At 39.8% G+C, this 20,227-nt stretch overlaps 1 protein-coding gene across 4 annotated transcripts in view; it reads right to left on the reverse strand.

Annotated features, from left to right (window-relative positions):
- cplx1 (complexin 1) overlaps positions 1-20,227 on the reverse strand; it is a 52,467-nt gene that overhangs the window by 25,452 nt on the left and 6,788 nt on the right. The window lies entirely within an intron of this gene.

The following is a 20,227-nucleotide window of genomic DNA, read 5'->3' on the forward strand; positions in this document are numbered from 1 at the left end:
TTGATGTGCCATTTTGTCACGCTGAGAGGAAGTCCAGCTGCTTGGCATTAAAAAGTGAAGTTAATAAAAAATATATCACAGTAAAGTATTAAAATTAGTTTTGAGAAGCAGAGGTTGACAAATATGAGAAATACTGCCAAGATGTGATGGGAGATGCAGGAGCAGTTATTCTGTACCTTTCATTTAGTGTCTGTCTTGGCTGAACATCTGCAACAATCTCATATTAATGGTCAACACGATTTAATACAATATCTAACTTATTTGTTTCACAATTTTAAGGGGAATCGTAGAGAGAAACTATTAATTAATTTAGATTCTCCCTGAAAATTTTCAAGAATTAAAAGATTTATCAGAAACAAATGACCGAATAAAAGGATTATCTTTGGAAATGATTGAAGATGTAGACAAATAAATAAATAAATAAACAAACTAACTAACAGATAGATAGATAGATAGATAGATAGATAGATAGATAGATAGATAGATAGATAGATAGATAGATAGATAGATAGATAGATAGATAGATAGATAGATAGATAGATAGATAGATAAGAATATATAAAAAATGGCACAATGGTTAGTTTTTTCTGTGTCACTGCAAGACGGTCCCTGGTTTGGACTTTGCATGTTTTCCTGATGAATGCATGGGTTTCCCCCAGGTTCTACAGTTTCCTCCCTGAGTCCAAAAGCATGCAGTAGGTCAAGTGGCAGAACCAAAATTGCCCAGATGTGAGAATGAGAGAGTAAATTGGTGTTTTTCGCGATAGGTGACCCTTTCTTGATTTGGATTGGTGACTGAATAATTGTCAACGCTTATTTACCTGATAAAAACAAAAGCAAAAGCCTGGTCAGGTTATGTACTTTTCAGTCAGAACCATAGCACCTCGTTTTCTCGAAGAACCAAAGTCGAGGAATGTCTCAGGCTTTGTTAAATATTTGAACGCCAGTTTCTGACCCAATTTTACTGTTTGCTATTCATCATCTATGATCTTGTTTTTGAAGCTGCAGTTGTTCATGTGGCATTTGTGATGGGGTAAACCAACAGAGGGCTTACTAACCACAAAAGAAAATAACGATGTGTTTATTTCTGAATTTGATTGTCATTATTTCTCTGTCCAAAAAACCTAAAAAGTGAACTTCTATCATGCATGAGAGACTGGAATGTTTTCCATTCTTTCATGTTTTGCAAAAGTTATCCCCTTTCACCACCCAGATTTCTTCAATCCCATTTCCAAATGTCCTATTTATACAGTTCACACGTATCTGTGCTGTGACTTCTAACACTCCAGAATGATGAGAATTGGGAGCATAGAGCCGGGAGCCAATTAACAGTTTAACTTGTTGTTTTTTTCCTTTCTATCACTTGGCCATGTCTATGTCATGGATACAAAAATAAAATCTAAACAAGTCTGAAAGCAGAAATTGGCAGGATAAAAAACGCATTTCACTGCTGAAGGAAATATTCAGGAAAAGACATAATTCCTGACTATAGTTCGTACAGAATTCAGCTAAGAGGTCAAAAGATGGAGGGGACTGAAGCCCTCAAAGATAAATAGTGGCTCAGAGAGAACAAACAAATACAAAACACTTTGCAATGTCTGATAATTTAATTGGATGAAACCACCACACCCAACACCATTATGGTGCCTCAAAGTTTCTCGGGCCCAAGTTCCTTTTTCCGATCTCAAGCCATGACAGTGCAGGTATAGTGCTTGATTGAACCAAACACAACTTCAGCCAGCCCCATTTGGGATGCAAAGTCTAGTGTTTGCGCGATCAAAATGCAACACCAAGTCACTTCTTTACATTCAAAAATTTCCTCTGGGATGAATGAAATATGTCTGATTCTGAAACTGCTCGTCAAACTCCACGACCATCCCAGCCTGCCCCAGAATTTACTGGTATCTCTGAGACCCAACCTGCCCAAAGTGTGGTCAGACTCATCATAGCCAGATATGTCACCTGCCGGTGTAAAGTCTGGTGTTTGTCAGCCACATCCACTACCTCAACGTATCCAGCAAAGTTGGGGTTTGTCTAATTAAAGTCCAATATTTACCTGACCTTCTTGGACTGCAGAATCTGCTAATGGACTCAATCCCCCATTTGCTTGGAAACAGAGCTTGAGGCCATTTTATGTCGTGCAACCTTTGATTCATCTGACTGGACCAAAGTAACACAGTGAGACAAGAAAACTCTTTGATTTGCATGTACATTGAAGGAAGTAAAATTCAGGAGTAATCTCACGCTTGTATTTTCAAAAACGTGTACTGATAATAATTCCAAATCAAGAACATTCCCTGAGGATGAAATCCGGCCCCGCTTTAAGTCTAATTGGAGACACTGGATCAATCAAAAGGGTGACCTAATTTTGTCGTGATGGCACACATTTCAGCTTGAGCAATTAGAGTTTGAAAAAAAGGAAAAGACTTTATTTAAAAATGATGTAAAACGCCTGTGAAAGACATAATCCATGGAAGGGGAAGAATCTCTTTCTTACCAAGCAACCAAAAGGGCGGAAAGTTGTATTTTATAATCCTCGAGTTTTTTTTCCTCTTTTTTTTTTCTTCCCAAAATGCATTCATTATCAAGGAACTAGGATACTGATTGAGAAAAAACCCAGGTGACGGGCATGGAAGAGGAACCCATGTCCAGAAATTGTAAGTAAAGGTAAATATAAAGTTGAAATTGAATCTAAAATTAGTGCCCTGACCTATGGAGTCCAGTCGCCTATTCAAGGCCCCTCCCTTGAGACGTGAGCCTGCCCCCACGGAGATAATCTGCCTGAGATCACTTTTCTGGTGTGTATTCTTGCACATTGATCCTCCAGACCCGAAAGCAATGCGTCCCCTTTCACCCCCACCTTCCCGGTGACGCCTCAGTGCTAATAACTGTGAGTCGATACCCTTGGCTTTGCTTTGTGAATGTGCCATTTCCCAACTCGCGTAATCACCGCCCTCTTCATCCTCAGCTGCCACTTTCCCACGGCCCTCATCGATCATGCTGAGGAGGGATATGTGTGGGTTAGGTGGTTGAATTAAAAGATGGCTCTGATTTGTTTGCTCAGATTTCTCTTCATTTGGTTGTTATGGAAAATTTGAACGTGCAATTAACACTGATATGCATTAATTTGATTTTTTAACGATAGCTCTGTTTTTAAAACTTTTTACCTCTGCTTGGCTTTCATACAAAACGAGCTTTCTCTCTTGAATTATGGTTAATATTAGTGGTACTATGATGGCTATTAATTTTCCTTAACACTAAGACGAGTACATCCTCTACCGCTACTCATTCTAATGATAACAATAATAATACTAATGATTATTATTTATCAACTAAATTTCTGTCTTTTCCCCTCACAGAGCTTTTGTAATAAATCTACATGAATGATTATTATTATTAATTTGTAGAAATAATCAGAAAATTTGCAAAAACAAGTAAGGGGATAAAAGCAAGTGGATTAAAAACAGTAACAAAATCAGGATTTTTTTCTGATTAAATATGATATTGTTTCCTCATCTTTTTTGTTTGAATCCTCATCTTGTCCAATCTTAGATACAGCTCATGTGACTTATCTACGACTCCACAAAGACAGCAGGTGTCTCAAATGCATCAGCCAGTGATTGCCAACGGAAACCATGCTGCATCAGAATTTCTTTCTTCCAAACTCCAATGTGAACACCCCACCCCCTCCCATCTGGAGGTGCGGAAAAAGAGGGTAATACACTACTGGGTGAATCAGTGTACACTGAATAATTGCAGCCTCTCAGTAGAAGCAGTGTGATAGCGTGTAATAACACATTTCCTGCCTTTTCACCAGACGGCTGTATTAATTCACGGGCTGGCGGAGAAACCACCTCTTGGTTTTATTAGTTCTCTCATCTTCAAAAGCCTGGAGTATTGCATCACCAAGCATGGCTCTCTTCTCTCTCTGACCTCAACCTTGCATTTTTGTGTGAAGATGAGAGTCAGTGGGAAATTAGCATCCCTCTGTTTTTTTTCTTATAATTTCATTAATATCCTGTTGAGAAAGTGTGACTTGAGTTGCAAGTTTGGCTCAATTCACCGAAATAGTGAACCTACGAAATAGAGGTTCTCCACCAGACTCGTGGCTGTACCAAGACTGAAGCCGCATGGGTCAGTGCATGGGTCAGAATTAGCTCACTTTGTTGAGAACAGGGCAGAAAAATTGTCCAATACAAAGGCAAATAATGCAGCTGGTAGTGAAGCATGATGGAGGTTGGTTAGTCCCTTATTTTGGACTTTACACTGAAGACCTTTGTCTTTTTTGGCTTGCTGATTTAAATTTGGCTTGAATTTTCAAGCTCTACTTTTGCAGATCTGACAGTCATTTGATGACAACAACAAGCAGCTATCCCAAATTAATCTTATCAATATTGGCATCTTTACTCAGTTGGTAGAAAGTTTTCAGCAAATTTAGTCCTGCTTGAATTTATTGTTATAGTTCCTGATGTTTAATTTTTGCCAGAAGGTTACACCTTGAAGCAAGGCATCAGTGTGACCAAAAGGATCTCTCAATGGGTGCTGTAGAAGTCTCCTAAAAAAGGGAAAAAGAAATGCACTTCCACTTTCTTCAAATGGAACTTTGTGTTTCTCATGAAACATTTACAGAAGTTTTTTGCTTTATAAATCTCAATTGTCATTTGCACTGCAAAGCTGCCATTTTTACCAATAAACTACATATCTAACCAGTGAAGTGTGATGAATTATTACATAACCAGGATAAGATTGTTTTTCATACAAAGGCTTTCTCTCAGCGTGACAGTCAAAGTTGATATTTTGCTGCACATCGGCTCTATTATCCTACAATTTATGCAAGTCGCACCAGAATTGTGAAGTTTTTTGCTAGGTTTTGACTTTCTAATTATAAGCTAATGCCCCAAGCTGTTTGGCTTGCAGCTTGGCTGGAAACAGTGGAGTCGTCAAGCCGTGGCTGAGTGGGAGGCGAATGGGCATCCACTAGAGGGGAACCCAGAACGATGTGGTGGAGAATTCTGAGAATTCTGAAGAAGGCAGCTATAAAATGACTCCACTTTTTAAATAGCTGGTTCATAAGTTACTTTTACCCTGAAATGAAATGACCATTGACCTAAATCTGATTAAGATGAAACCTGGATTATACTTGGTCTGATTAATGTCTCAGAAACTTCCATGACATGCAACCTCTTCTTTTCTTTAACATTAATTTTTACTTTATCCCACTGCTGATTATTAGCTATATTAACCTAATCTTTTGCTGATTTTATCTGGGCTACTTAATTATTGGGCTAATTAATTTGTTGTTGTTGTTTCGGTTGTTTTGGGGAATTTACTCTTGAACTGTTCTCTGTTCTTATAAGTTTGATAACAAATCTGGGACATTTTCTGAGTTGCATTTCAGTAACTAATTCATTTTTACTATTAGCCAAACCTGATGTTTAGGTTTTCTCTTGGCTTTTTGCAGTAAATTCATAACATAACCAGGTTAGTTAAAGCAACACATATATTCCTTTTCACCTAAACTGTTGTTGAATACTGTAACCATGTGAACAAGAAATAGTCAACCTTGCCCATTGACTATTGCCTGATTATTGGTGTCTCCATTACTGACAGTAAGCAGGCTGATCGGAAAAAAGTTTGAGCATTGTCTTAGTTTGAGTGTGGTTATAATATACGTAGAATTAGTTTATTACTGTCCATTGAAGGTGGCCACTTATTTTCTTGGAACGACACAGACTTTCATCAACTGCCTATATTTAGAAACGGTCCAACTTGATGGCTTGATGGAATTATTTAGTCTTGGCACTCATTCAGACTCACAGTTGTGTCTCCAGATGTCCTCCAGCAAGCACACACACACACACCCATCGCCAGCACACACCCCCAGCCTTGCTTTGAAGTTTTCCTTGGCCAAAAAATAGAAAAAGAAGGTTACAAAGTATGAAGAGAGAAATCAGGTCAGTGCTGGATTCTCTGCAAGTTACCCCTCATCCCCTGCGCTCTCTCTCGGACTTTTATAAGAAATATAATCCTCGTGTGGTGGGAAACAGTGGAGGTTGAGGGCAAATGTATAATCAGAAGGTGAGGATGAGGAAGACTGATAAATGTCGAGGGAGGAGGCTGATAGTACTTGAAAAAAAAGGAACTGTACTTTACACGCTTTAGATAACAGTCATTTGACAGACGCTTTTATCCAAAATGACTTACAAAAAGTGCAATTCAGACAAAAAGTGCAATTCAGTACTACAAGTCATTACAGAGCTCAAAATATTACAGTCTCTGATGATGATCAATCATCCTTGATCTCACTTGAAGAACTTATTTGAGTTCAGCTTCTGAAATAAATGTTGTATATTCTATTTTTATCACTGTTGAAAATGTCAAGATACCCGACGATTTTTTCAAGTAATGGCTCTGAAAGCCATATCTCTATGGAAACAGATCCACGGTCAGTCAAAGGTTCACAGTGAAACAACAGAGACTCACCCATATGATGCAGCCTTATCGCAGATGAGTTCAACAAATGGTTATCCCAATGATATTAAGACAAAACAAAAACCATCAACGCTTTGTCACCTCATTTATTCCATCAAGTCACCAATCCCATCAAGAAATAGGTGGCAACATTTACTTTTTCAAAATCAAGGCAATTCATGTCATAAATCAAAACAAGACCATTCCAGGTGTTTTGTGACCAACTCCTTGCCCTGCTTGAGCTGGTATTTGGAGCTACTAATTTTTTGTTTGTTTTTGCCTTTTCTGTTTTGTGATGTTGAGCAGCCCCGCCCCCTTGACATAATGTCCAAGCTTTAATCCAGGTTGAGACTAAATTTGATGTTTTTTTGTTTTGTGAATGAATAAAGTTCCTCCAAAAGGTTCTGACAAAATCCTTGAGGGGAAACTTGTTTACCTTCATAAATGGCTGGGGATGTGTTCAGTTTTTAATTTCCTCTCTTCGTAAATGGCGGGGGATGTGTTCAGTTTTTAATTTCCTCTCTTTTAGTTTTATCACATTTGATTTTCCCATCTTTTTCATTTGTTTCATTATCCCTGTTTCTGGGCATTGTTTTAGTATTGCTCTGTTTTCTATTTTTGATTACTGATTGATAAACATCAAATGAAAATATTAATAAAGAATTTCAAAAATTACAACCCTGAAGGTTTGATTAATGATCGAAAAATATTCCCAGACTAGAAATAAAGGTGGTCCTTTATTTCTAGTCTGGGAATATTTTTCAATCATTAGTTTCAGAAAAGGTCAGCATGAACTAGGACACACCCACCATCAACTCACTCATTAACTGAGTCTTCAATTGACCACCTGAAAGTTTTCAGACTGTGGGAGATAGACAGAGAACCTGTAAAGAACCTGAGCATGAGAACATATAGAATAATGGTGACTCTACCAAGGGAGAACCCAGTCTAATGCCTAATTAGAACTGGGAACCTTCCAGTTGATCAATGGTCTGCCTTGCTGTCCAATACAAATTCATGGTATATGATTGTTTACAACTGTACTGAAACACTGAGGTATAGATGTGATTAAAAAAGTTCACATATTTATTGCCCATGTTTCTCCTTGTGCAAGGAATCTACGCAATACTTCCTTCTTGATCACATGACTGAGGTCAAGCAAAACATGTAAATACTTTGTCAGATGGCAGCACTTCCCACCGTGTTCTTAACTGAATAAGTCAGCAGGTTGACATCCGGAGAGTCATCTGTCTATGGACATGCATAGTATTGAAACAAAGATACCCCATTCCTGCATTTCTCTTCAAAGAAAGTTGTCTTCGTCCTTTCTCAAAATGGATTTCAAACATTGACAAATTTAGTTAAGTATTGTTTATATTCTTATCAGGCCATCTAGTTTACAATACTAACTAGTACTGTACCACACAGCAACACAGGAGCTCTATTACACACACAAACAAACACACACTCTCACAAACACCCATACATGCAAACACACTCACAAACACCTACACATGCTCTCTCTCTCTCACACACACATACACACACACATGCACACAAGCAGCCACCCTTGTAGTTGCAGCCGCTAAGTTATAGCTGGCGGGCTCCAAGCTGTTTAGAACTTCTGACAGGCTTGATATCCAAGGCTTGGCAGCAGTGGCAGCAGCGTGACATGTGAGCACGCTTGCTGCCGCCCCTGTGTAAATACTGCCGGGCTGTGCATGAGTCCAGTATGTTAATGCATCTGACAGGAGCAGCTCGCTTGGAAAATTAACCTTTATCCCCCGGGGTTGAGCTGATGGAGAAGAAAGTGGAGGGCTGAGTGTGGGGGGTTTGTGGAGGCTAACGGGACCTGCGAAGAGTCAGATGGGGAAGGAAACAGGTGCCCGAACCTTTTAGATCTGGGGTCTATTTCAAATGGCGTGGACACATTTTTATCCAGCAGGGACACTTGCTACAGGTGTTTCATTGGGGGGGTAGAGTGGATCGATACCCTTAGTTAAAAGGATCTGATGATGGTGTGCTGCTATGGTGATGGTATAAAGAAAACAAGTTGGATAAAAATATTTTAAAAAATATCCATCAAAAACATAGATGCCTAATTTAAGGCACATATAGTCAAAGATGAAAAAAGATAAAAATACAGTTCTCTAAAAAAGATTGACTCAAAAGTACTTGGCATTTTGATCTTATGATTATAGAACCCTCTGAAGTAGAATTATCTGCTGTTCTTACATGGCAGGGAAGATGCATGTCCTATCGCAGGTGAATGCATCACATCTTAAGGCTTCTGTCATTAAAATTTCTGCCACATATCAGTATAGCACATTTCAAATGTAATAATTTTTTTGTGGACTATATTTTTCTGCAGTATTTTTCACAAAGTTTACATTTGCATGGACAACTGTGGGGCCTGAGGCGTTGTTGTACAATAAACTTGCAAATTTCTGTACAAGCGGTGAAATTAAAGAGTGCAATTGCTACATTATTCATGTGAGTGGGAGGTAAAACCCTTCAAATTAAAGAGTTAGGTTCAAAGTGTGAGTCACAGATTAGTTTAATTAATGAAACCAAGCTAAACTGTTACAATACGGAGGAACAATTAATTGGAGATGTTGTTAAAATACAGTCATTTTAATCAACCAGTACCTTCTTGTTGGCTAAGGAACCAATTAAATTTATTTCAACTGATGAGGTTTGGTTTCATATAAATAACTATAAAATCCAAAAGCAAGGGTAAATTTTGTTGTAATGAGGTTTGACTAAAATGGCAACAGGGTGATAATTCATTATAACTGTAAGTGAAATGGTTAATGAAGATTAAAAATTTTATTTCTGTCATCTTGTGTTTGTTATTGTTTTGTGCATCAACGGGAGTGTAGAACTGACCCTGGAACAGCTGCCCTGGATGAGTACAACAGAACCTCATCTGCGACTTGATTTTTTTTTTTCTTTCATTTTGAACATGTAAAATCAGGCAGATTACAAAGTGACCCAAAGCTGTTGACCAGGGGTTTCTGTATGCTGCCATGAAAATGCTACGCCACCTCCAGGGGTCAGTGAGAAGTTCAAAACTCATTAGTGAATGTGTCCCGTGTCATGTCTGAGTAGATGTTTTTTTTCTTCACCCTCTGCTGGAATCCTCAGTGATTGACACAGTCACTGTTAGTGTAGCATCATCCCTGCAGTGTAAATCAGGCTCTAGTTTCCAGGCTCTTCAGAGCCAAGACACGAAAACTCACTGACTTCTACAAATGAAATGCTCTTTATGTTTATTATTAGCATTTGTGTCTCAATGTGCTTTGAATCTGAGAGAAAGAAAAAAGCATCCTTAACAAATGAGAGGGACGCAAAGGTTGGGTTTCATTTACATGAATTAAATAAAAACTGACAGATCCGCACATGTGATATTCAATGAAAGAAACCAATTGTCCCTAAATGAGGATGTCTTTGTAAAAATGACTTGTTTAACTCCCACTGACCACAGTAAAACTATAAGGCTTTAAAAATGCATTTTATTATAACTAACTGACCAGAGTCAGGCCCTGCAATTGGCTGCAACCTGGAATGCAGAATAAGCGGCAGAAGATGGATGGATGGATGGATGGATGGATGGATGGATGGATGGATGGATGGATGGATGGATGGATGGATGGATGGATGGATGGATGGATGGATGATCAGTCAGTTACTAAATGCAGAGCTGGTTGTGGAGGCACGCACGCACACAGACACACACACACGCGCACACACACACACGCAGGCACACATCTATTGTCAGATGGAATAACTTGATCTAAAATTTGGACTAAAAGCACAAGTTAATGCAAATTGTACATTGATTGTTTTTGAGTTGAATGCGTTCAAGCTGGAAAACCACAACTAATTTTCATTTTTGTCTTCCTGACCAATCTTCATCTCCACAGTAATATCCATTATCTCCATTTCGTTCCTGAGTCCAGAGTTCTGTCTTGCCTTTCCTCACAAGTTCCTGACTCCCATCATCTTTCCTGTTCTTCAAACTTTTTTATCATTTTTCATAATTTAGATATTTTTCCCTTCACGATTTTACAGATTTTCATGCTTTCTTTTTTCCAACCCTTTGAACAGTGAGGAAAATCTAATGCTTCAAGAAACCTCTAACAACTGCAATGTCATTTCCAGACTGCTAAAGTAAACAAGAAAAGTGAGGCCACATAATAGATGAGGGAAAAAAAAACGCAAGTCTCCACTTTCTATTGAATTCTCATGGCAAATCTCTCACTCTCAGCAGCGAGGCTCAACACTGCATTGGTGTATTTGAGTGTGTGTGTAGGCGAGTGTTGCCTGCAATATGGGGGGGGGGGATGAATTTTTTACTCAGAAGCCTTTGTTGACAGAAACGACTGCTCGCTCCAGAGACTGGTAGCTTCTTCAGCAAGATGAAGGCAGAGGTCAATGGGTAGTTTAAGGTCTTTCTCACTGTGATTAAGAGTATTTTTGCATCAGTCTATTTGGGATGCAATTTAGTTTGTTTTGCTTATTTCTTGTTTTTTTTATCATATTTAATTTTCAAACTATTTTAAACACAAGGCAACATAGTGGCACAGTGGTTGCGCTCCGTCTCACAGCAGAGTCGATCCCTGGTTTGTTTCCTGCAGGGAGCCTTTATGTGTGACGTTTGCATGTTCCTCTTTTTTGCTTGGGTTTCCACTCGGCTTCCAAATCGGGTTTCCAAATCATGTAATTTGGAATACTGTCCAGATGAGTGAATCTTTGTCTCTATAAATTGCTGTACGATTGACTGGCGAGCAGTCCAGGGTAAACCCCACCGCTTGCCTAATGACACCTGTGATAGGCTCCAGCATCTCAAGTGCAGGCTAGCAATGGAGAATCTTCTTCTCCTTTGGGCTTTTCCCTTCAGGGATCGCCAGAGGGAATCAACTTTCTCCATCTAACCCTATTCTCTGTATCCTCCTCTCTCACACCAACTACCTTCATATCTTCTCTCACTACGTCCATAAATCTTCTTTTTGGTCTTCCTCAAGACCTCCTGTCTGGCAGCTCAAATTCCAGCATCCATCTACCAATATTTTCACTATCCCTCCTCTGTACATGACCGAACCATTTCAGTCTGACTCAGTGACGTGCAGTCAGTAGAGGCAGGGGAGGCCGGGCCTTCCCTGTCATCATGGAAAGAAAAAATGTAAAATGAAAAAATAATTTAAATGGCTATATTTATTCAGTGATTTGTACTACAAACTTATCTTCCCCTTAACTTTACATTACATTTCATCACATTACAGTCATTTGGCAGACGCTTTGCAATTCAGTCACCGAAGATCTGAAATTCAGTCACCGAAGATCCGAAATTCAGTCACCTAAGTTCCAATCTTCACCATTTTTATTTTTTTTTCCTCTGAAAATAAATTCACATTTACAGTTCAAATATGAAGAAGAGACATACATACGCAGCAACCAGCTGAGCTCACTATGGATTGCACAATGATTATGCTAACTGTGCTGGGATGCTATGCACTGGGACCATATTGCTGTCTCTGTGTATGTCACTATTAAAATTTTCAAACACTTTAAATATATGAACTAAATTTCAATAGCTTAGCTGATGTGTATAATGTTTTTTGTGAACAACTGTAATGTTTTTCTGTGCTGAGCAATCATAAAACGACTGTGAAGAGACATTAAGTGAGGCATGCAGTAACGGTGCCTCGTGGTAGGGGGCACCCTGATCCCAGGGATCCTTCTTACTACTCGGATACTGAGTGATATAATTTGGAATGGCAAGGTACAGTAAACAGTGAGCAACTCAAGTGCAGTCATCCAATTATTTTTTAACTGGATCTCCTCGGGCTGTATAAATCACAAACAGTGAGGGATGAATGTAAATCTCCTGGGCAGCTTCTAAACTTTTTGGTCCAGAAGGATCTCACTCAAACTGTTCCTGAGGTGACAAAGTTGCTCCAGCTGGTGGTCACTGTTCCAGCTACGACAGCATCGGAGGAGCGGTCATTCTCAGCACTGAAAAGACTGATCAAGGAAGACTGTCTTCAATGGCAGTGATTTCCATTGAGACAGAGAGACTATTAAAACTGAAGAAAGATTAGGAAGACTTCTACGGGAAAGTTATCGATGCTTTACTTCAGAAGGAGCGGCGCGTGGACTTCATTTCTAAGTAAAGGTAAGAGATAATACTTTTTTTTTTAAATGTGCTTTTTTTCTATGCTACAGTTTGTATATGTAAAGAATGCTGACATGATATTTTAGACATAACACGTCGAAGTGTTGTTGAGCAAGACACTGAACCCCTAACTGCTCCCCTGACACTGGTGGACAGCAGCCTACTGCTCATGGTTCATCCATGATGGGTCAATTGCAGAGACTGAATTTCCCCCACATGGATTAATAAAGGATAAACTATTATATGCTATATTATTCTGAGGAATTTCCCTGAGACAGGAGAGGTCACCTCCATCTAGGTGCTAAAACCGGCACTGCGTGCATGTTCTGGACCACTTGAATCTTGACCACATGTCCCCTCTACCCCAAAGGCTTCACTTTGGCAGAGAGGAAAATGTCTTCTTCAGCATGACTTGGCCCACCGGGTTGGTGGTGCCACAATCTCTGGCGGGCCGGATTGAGGCATACGGTGATCTGTGGGACAAGGCCAGATCTTGACCAGGAACATGAACATTTGATGAGGCATGCTGGGGAACCTTCTGGAAATAAGGTAGCTCACTGGTTACTCCTCAGATCAATGCTGTTTTTTTTTTTTTTTTCCACCAAATAGCTGTTGATTTACAGGAAGAGCTTAGCTAATGTCAACCTACAAAGTCATAAATCCAACAAATGTGTTGGGGAAGTTTTTCAAAAGACAGCAGTGGAAGGGAATGTAGTCTGCATTTTTTCAAATAAAACCTCTCTGTGTAAAGTGATGTAAAAGATTAAGAAAATAAAAAGAATAAAAACATCACTGGACATTTTGGATGTGTCATGGTTGAAACATCCACACAGTTGTTCCTCAACACCCCTCAGAACTTAACAATGTGATAACTAGCATATAAAAAATCAAACAAAGTTAAAAATCAAAACAGCAATTACAAAACAGATAATTATGAATCTCATCGCAACATTAAAAAGTCCCTTTTCCTAATGTATTTTCCAGATACTTCCTTCTCAAAATCAGAAATGACAGGCAACATTCTTGCAGATCAGAAGTTTGCTGATCTGTCTTTTTTCTTTTCTTTTCATTCCTTTCAACCTTGTCTGCCCATCTACAGCAGATTAGTAGTCCAGCAAAGCAAATGTAGCATGACAGCAACTCGATTGATGGCCACTATCCAACATGAGTTATTTGTTTTTTTTGTCTTTTTTTCATAAACTGTATATCAATGTGTTTTTGCATTTGTGTGTTTGAGATACTGTGCGTCAGCATTAAGAGAACCCCTCTGGGGCATCACAGCCTTCGTAACAGTCTAACCCCAGGGCACAACAGAGGGCTTTCAGGGTTTTTCCTGCTGCCAAGGGAACATATTGAAGAAGGCAGCCATGTTGGATGCCAGTCAGGATGGTCAGCGAGAGGGATTGGGTTTGTTGTAAGAGAATCATATCATGGTTATAATGTAGCGGCAGATGGCCAAGAGCACAACCACGGGGAAGTGAGACATCAGTTAGTTTTTTTTCAGGCAACAGAGGCTCCTTTAGATGCTCAGTGGCCATGTTCTTTCATTAAAGGGCCTGTTCACAAATTAACTATCACATAATAAAGGAAAAAAAGTGCATACACACACACACACGCACGCACGTGCGCACACACACACACACACACACACACTGGTCGGCTGCCAGTTATGTTTGTTTTAGGTTGTTGGCATTGATCATGTCGATGTCCCAACCAGGTTCCTCCAAACAAGAGGTGACAACATGTGGCAACGTGTGATCCAGTGGAAAAGTCAGGGTCAAATTCAAAATAACCAGACAGATGGAAAAGCCAAACCAACATCTCTTTATAAATGACGAAGATCTTAGCTCATTCCCTGTAAAGATATTTACTTAGTTGTCTGAGGCCAGAAATTCCTGGAATTTTCACTCAGACAGACAGAAAACACCTGTGAGAGTCAACTGTATATTCAGGGAAATGACAGTTATAATAGCAACCTGGCATGGATCGAAATACACATGCACACACACGCACACACTAACGCACATTCAGTAGAGGGGGCTCCATTGCCTCATTGCCTTTCAGGAGAGAAGCGTTAAGTGTCACACTGCCTCTGCAAACATTATTAATCATTTTCTAGGTCAAAACACAAATCAAGTATATCGAGAAGCTGACTCTGGTGTCAGCTCCTCACCCTCAGCAACATATTCGATGTCTGATCACCCCAAAGGCCCAACACCCCCACAACCTCCCACCAACTCAAGCACACATACATACCCAAGGAAGATCAGGAAAGTAAAATCCATTTTGACACATGATTAGCTTTGAGTTTGGGTTCGTCCAGGTTTGTCTGGCTATCCACATGACTGAGCCAGGTGTATGTCAGTTTATTTGTCCTCTTATGGTCAACAGTCTTGCAACAAAACCTGTTGTTTTATTCGGAATACTCAGTTTGTACGCACATGAAATTTACCGGGGACACAGAACATGCAGGTATGCAGGAGGTGAAGGGTATTATTGTCAAAATATAGGCATAATCATTTGCAAAATTTTAAAAATGTTTATATTTTTCATTTTTTCCCAACAGGTACTGCATGACAGCAGATGTTATTGATCACAATAGCTTTAATGTGGTTCCAAAAACTAAACTCAAAAAAAAAAAAAAAAAAAAGTCAGGACTTCTGGACCAAATGACCAGAAAGGATCTTCGATACCAACTATTAGTTTACGCGTTGGCATGACATCTAATTAGAAACATTAACACTGTCTCATCAGACACAATTTGAGGTCAGAACATTTCCTTATCCAACTCACTAATACAAACGAATTCAAATTCTTGGGTTCTGAGTTTCCTGTCAAAATCAGCGCTGGCTTGGTGACTCGACCATCTGTCATGGCAGCAAGAGGCCAATGCATTTATCTCACTTGAGAGCTGAGAATGAGCACGCCAGACAATAACCTTTTAGTAAATAAAAAATATCTATTTGCTCATGTGCATCATACCCTCAGATGAAAAATAAGCACAAACTCCATCTACAAAACAAGCCAGCAGACTTTTCTCTCACATCAGTCTCAAGGAAGTCAGAGCAAGGAAATAAATCAGCCCTACTCGCACCTTGTATTCAACCAACATCATCAAGACACTTGATCCAGGTAGAACACAGCTGCCGGCTTTTAACTTGTCCTTGAAAAATCAGCTAGACTCCATTATTTATATTATTTATATCGGTGCACTCTAGTAGGAGACGGTGTGAAGGAGCAGTTGAGTACAACCCCCCTCGACCCGCTAATCACACAGACCTTTCTTAGCTTCATTCCAGTGCCGAGAATTCACTGTCGGCCGTTGCAATTTGTAGAAATGAATTCCAAGGCTGGGGGGGTCTCAGAGCCATGATGGCTGTGTGAAAAACAACTGCAGATAAACCAGCCAGCTAACTAATCAACCAACCAGCGACAGACCTAATGTATGTAATGTAATGTAATCAAATACAACTGATAAGAGCAACCGTGAATGTTATTCTAAAAATCCTGTTGAGGCAGGATAGAACATCAACTAATGCAATAGTAGATCTTTGGATGGAATCAACCAAAGGAGTCAAAAAAAGCTGTCATCTAATTTTCACCTTCATGCTCACTCTGTACAATACCAAACAATCTTAACCAGGTCTTCAGTTTGAGCTGAATCCTCCCGAACCAGACAAAACCAGAGAGAAGATTCTGCCTTTAACAAGTGTTTCCACATGACATGAAAAAAGAAAGCATTAAAGATTTTTCACGTTGAAAACTAACAAAAAGCAAACAAACAAACAAACAAATAAATAAATAAATAAATAAATTATTTGCCTTGATTGACAGCTGAGCCAGCCACATGGGGATTTCCTCTGCAGACGCCCGTAGGATGAAAAGGAAAAAAAAGCAAACTGACAATCTTTTGTCATTATTACATAACAGGGGGATACCATTTAGAACACAACACTGTGGTTTCAGGATCAGAACCAGACCAGCTCATGAAACCAGGCTCAGACAATGAGGTACAAGAGACAGAAATAATATGCAGCTCAAGCTACAGAATAACATGGTAGTTGATTGTGGAAAGAGCTATGACCTGTTTCTTCATTTGACCTCAACACCAACCCCGCCTCAGGCAAATTGCCCTAAATAATCAATCTTCATAACATTAGCCTAGTGCTTTTTACCATGGTGCTTTTTATAATATTTCTAAATGACACAGCTTCAGCTTGGCCTCATAAATAAATCTGACACTTCATGTTTCCCTGGGTATGTTTGAGTGGACTTGATGGCTATCACTTGATTTCTGTGTTTCCCTTGACCCCATGTCCCACCAGCCCGAGGCCAGTCGTCTGTCTGATATCACTGTTGAGCAAAATGCGTTCGACCTATTATGTGACGACAAGAAAATCCCCAATACATCAATCACCCTCAGACACTATTTAAAAGGCCAGCTGGAGCAGCATGGGCATTTTTTTTAAAGTAACAGGTGTTTTTTTTCCCTTTTTTCTAAGGCAAGCTGTCACATTTGTGAAGACTCAGTCATCTCAACTTTTGTGTGGGGTAAGTAGCCAAGGATTTCTTTTATGAAGAAAAGGACTGAGGAGTATTTTTTAGAAATGAAATCCAAAATTATTTCATGCATTTTTTATAGTTTTTAGGCAAGTTATCTGGTGTTATGCTGTATTTGCGTCTCCCGTAGGCATAGGCTTTTATTTATACATCCGCATGATTTGGGAACTTTAAGCTGCATCTCCAGACGAGTCCCGCCCATTTAAACCATGATTGGCTAAAAGGAATGCTAACAGGCGAGAACATTTTCCCAAAGAGGAGAAATTAAATATAGTATTAATTAAATAGTCTATAATTAGCTTTTTGTGGTCAGAATCATATTAACCAGGCAAAATAAATATTTTAAGTGACTATTATATGTATAATATGTATTTTGCAGCTTTCAGAGATATACTCCTTTTTTTTATTTGCAGTGTCAGATGATTGTATGTGGCACCGTAAACCTGTGACAGCGCCCGGACACTGATGATATTTTTGGTTTGCCGTAGGTAGATAATTTAAGTGGATAATTTACGAGGAGGATTAAAACAGACATTGATTATCTAATTTTCAACTCAATTTTTTTCTGATTTTTTTTCTGAAATGTTTTATTTGTGTGCAGATATAGATTTTTGTTTTCTCTGTAATAGTTCATTGTTTTTGTAACTGCAACACATTACAGCTTTTTTATAAATAGCGTAAGGTGGGGGGGTATATGCAGTGTTATCTTCATTTTAGATGTCAAAAGGGCTCTGTGGCTCCAGGTGTTTTCTTTTCAGTGAGAAATTGATCTAAATAGCTCTTGGAGTGTTGAAGGCTGCCAACCCCTGGTCTAGAATTAACCCCGTTAACTGGAAACTGGGAAAACACATAGGAGAAAGACAGGTAGATTGCCTGCTTGTCAACAAGCCATCAACAACTAAATATCACTTATAAGTTAATCTGTCAACACATATATAGTCTTAATTTTCATTTATTTCTCACAAAATTGCCTTGGCGGGCAATTACTATTCTGTCTTTGTAGGTGTCAATGTTAGTGGAGTCCCCCACTAGCAGATGTAGAAACAAATTGCACGTTGGGGTAAATCCTAGTTTGTAAGACAACACATGATTATCTGGAGAAAGAATTAGATATTCAGTACAACAGTCAGGAAAAAAAATCCAATAATTAGCTACTCAGCAGATACAAAATTAATACATTTCAGTAAATCATATCAAGCACTGTAGTATCATGAAATTTACTTTATAATTGTGACAATACTTTAAAAGAATCTAAAATGCGAGTTATTTATTATCAAAAATACTACACTACTATACTAATATACAACTACTACTACTAATACAAAAAATTACAAAAATACAGGATAGAGTCTCTGCTTTTTGCAGATGATGTGGTTCTGTCAGCTTCATCAGTCCACAATCTCCAGCTCTCGCTGGAGCCGTTCACAGCAAAATGTAGAAGCGGCCGGAATGAAGATCAGCACCTCAAAATCTGAGAAACATGGTGCTCAACCAGAAACAGGTGGAGTGCCCACTCCAAGTCGGGTAAGAGGTCATTCCCCTAGTGGAGGAGTTCAAGTATCTCAGGGTCTTGTTCATGAGAGAGGGAAGGATGGACCGGTAGCTTGATTGGTGCAGCGTCGCAGTGATGCGGACTCTGTACCAGTATGTTGTGATGAAGAAGGAGCTGAGCCGGAAGGCAAAGCTCTCAATTTTTGGGTCAATCTACACTTCTACCCTCACCTATGGTCACAAGCTGTGGATAGTGACAGAAAGAACAAGATACAAGTGGCCAAAATGAGTTTTCTCCGCATGGTGGCTGGACTGTCCCTTAGAGATAGGGTGAGAGATCAGACATCCAGGAGGAGCTTAGAGTAGTGTCGCTGCTCCTCCGCATAGAAAGGAGTCAGATGAGTTGGCTCGGGCATCTGTTCAGGATGCCTCTTGGGCGCCTCCCAAGGGAGGTATTCTGGGCATGTCCATCTGGGAGGAGACACGCTGGAAAGATTATGTCGCTAGGAAGATCTTGGGATCCCCTGAAGAGCTGGACCATGTGGCTGGGGAGAGGGAAGTTTGGGCCTCCCTGCTCCGGCTGCTGCCCCCGCGACCTGACTTCAGATAAGCGGCAGAAGATGGGTGGATGAATGGACTAAAACTAACTAAACCTAACAACCATGAAAACTTGATGGTGTATATTTAACTTTAGCCCTGCAACCCTTCTTGCAAAGAAGGATTAAAATATGTACAACTTGAGACGTGTTTCTGTGGTAACATGTGTCTTACCCCTGACAGGAAGAGAAAGTGTGCGTTGGCGGACATGTCCAGCGACAGCAGACTTCTTCAGTTTATCTGAATTACACCCCCTCTCCTCTTCTTTTGCTTCCCCAGTTTGGATTAAAATTAGTTAATATTCAGTTACCACTTCATAACTTATTCTTTATTGATCCTCATGGAGAAATTCATTCTCATGGTTGAACCATGAGCAGTAGGCAGCCGTCGACCAGCGCCAGAGGGTCAGTGTCTTCCCCAACAACACTTTGACAGGCTAGGAGGAGCCAGGAATCAAAACAGGAATGTTCAGTGCCAAAGATGATTGCTCTACCTCCTGCACCACGCTGCCCCCAAGTGTGAGGAAACCCATGTAGGGTCCTATCGAATGGCAGCAAGGCAGCAGGGCAGCCAGGCAGCAAGCCATGTGCGAAAACAAGTTTTGGTGCAGGATCTTTTGGTACAACAGGTGGGGGGGTTATTTAACTTGTGTCTTGTCATAAAAACTCATAGTTAAACCGTGAGCTGGTTAAGCTGGGTGTGCTGAGTAAAAGCATTGCTGGATGGTGAAGAAACAAGGACTAAAAGATGAAAAGGAGAACTGGAAAATCTGAGAGAAATCCTCCACAGACGGAGGCTGGTTAAAGGGGCGTCTGTTATTTGAGGTCAAACCTCCTTCTCTTGGGGTGGGTTCTTAAGGTCAGGTGGTAGCGATATGTACCTTCATATGGCTTTATATCCTCCAGGGCTCACAGGATAATCCTGATTAAT

This window comes from Fistularia commersonii, chromosome 13, assembly GCF_037954325.1.
Source record: "Fistularia commersonii isolate RoL2024-O1a breed Wild chromosome 13, RoL_Fcom_v1.0, whole genome shotgun sequence".
Taxonomy (NCBI): domain Eukaryota; kingdom Metazoa; phylum Chordata; class Actinopteri; order Syngnathiformes; family Fistulariidae; genus Fistularia; species Fistularia commersonii.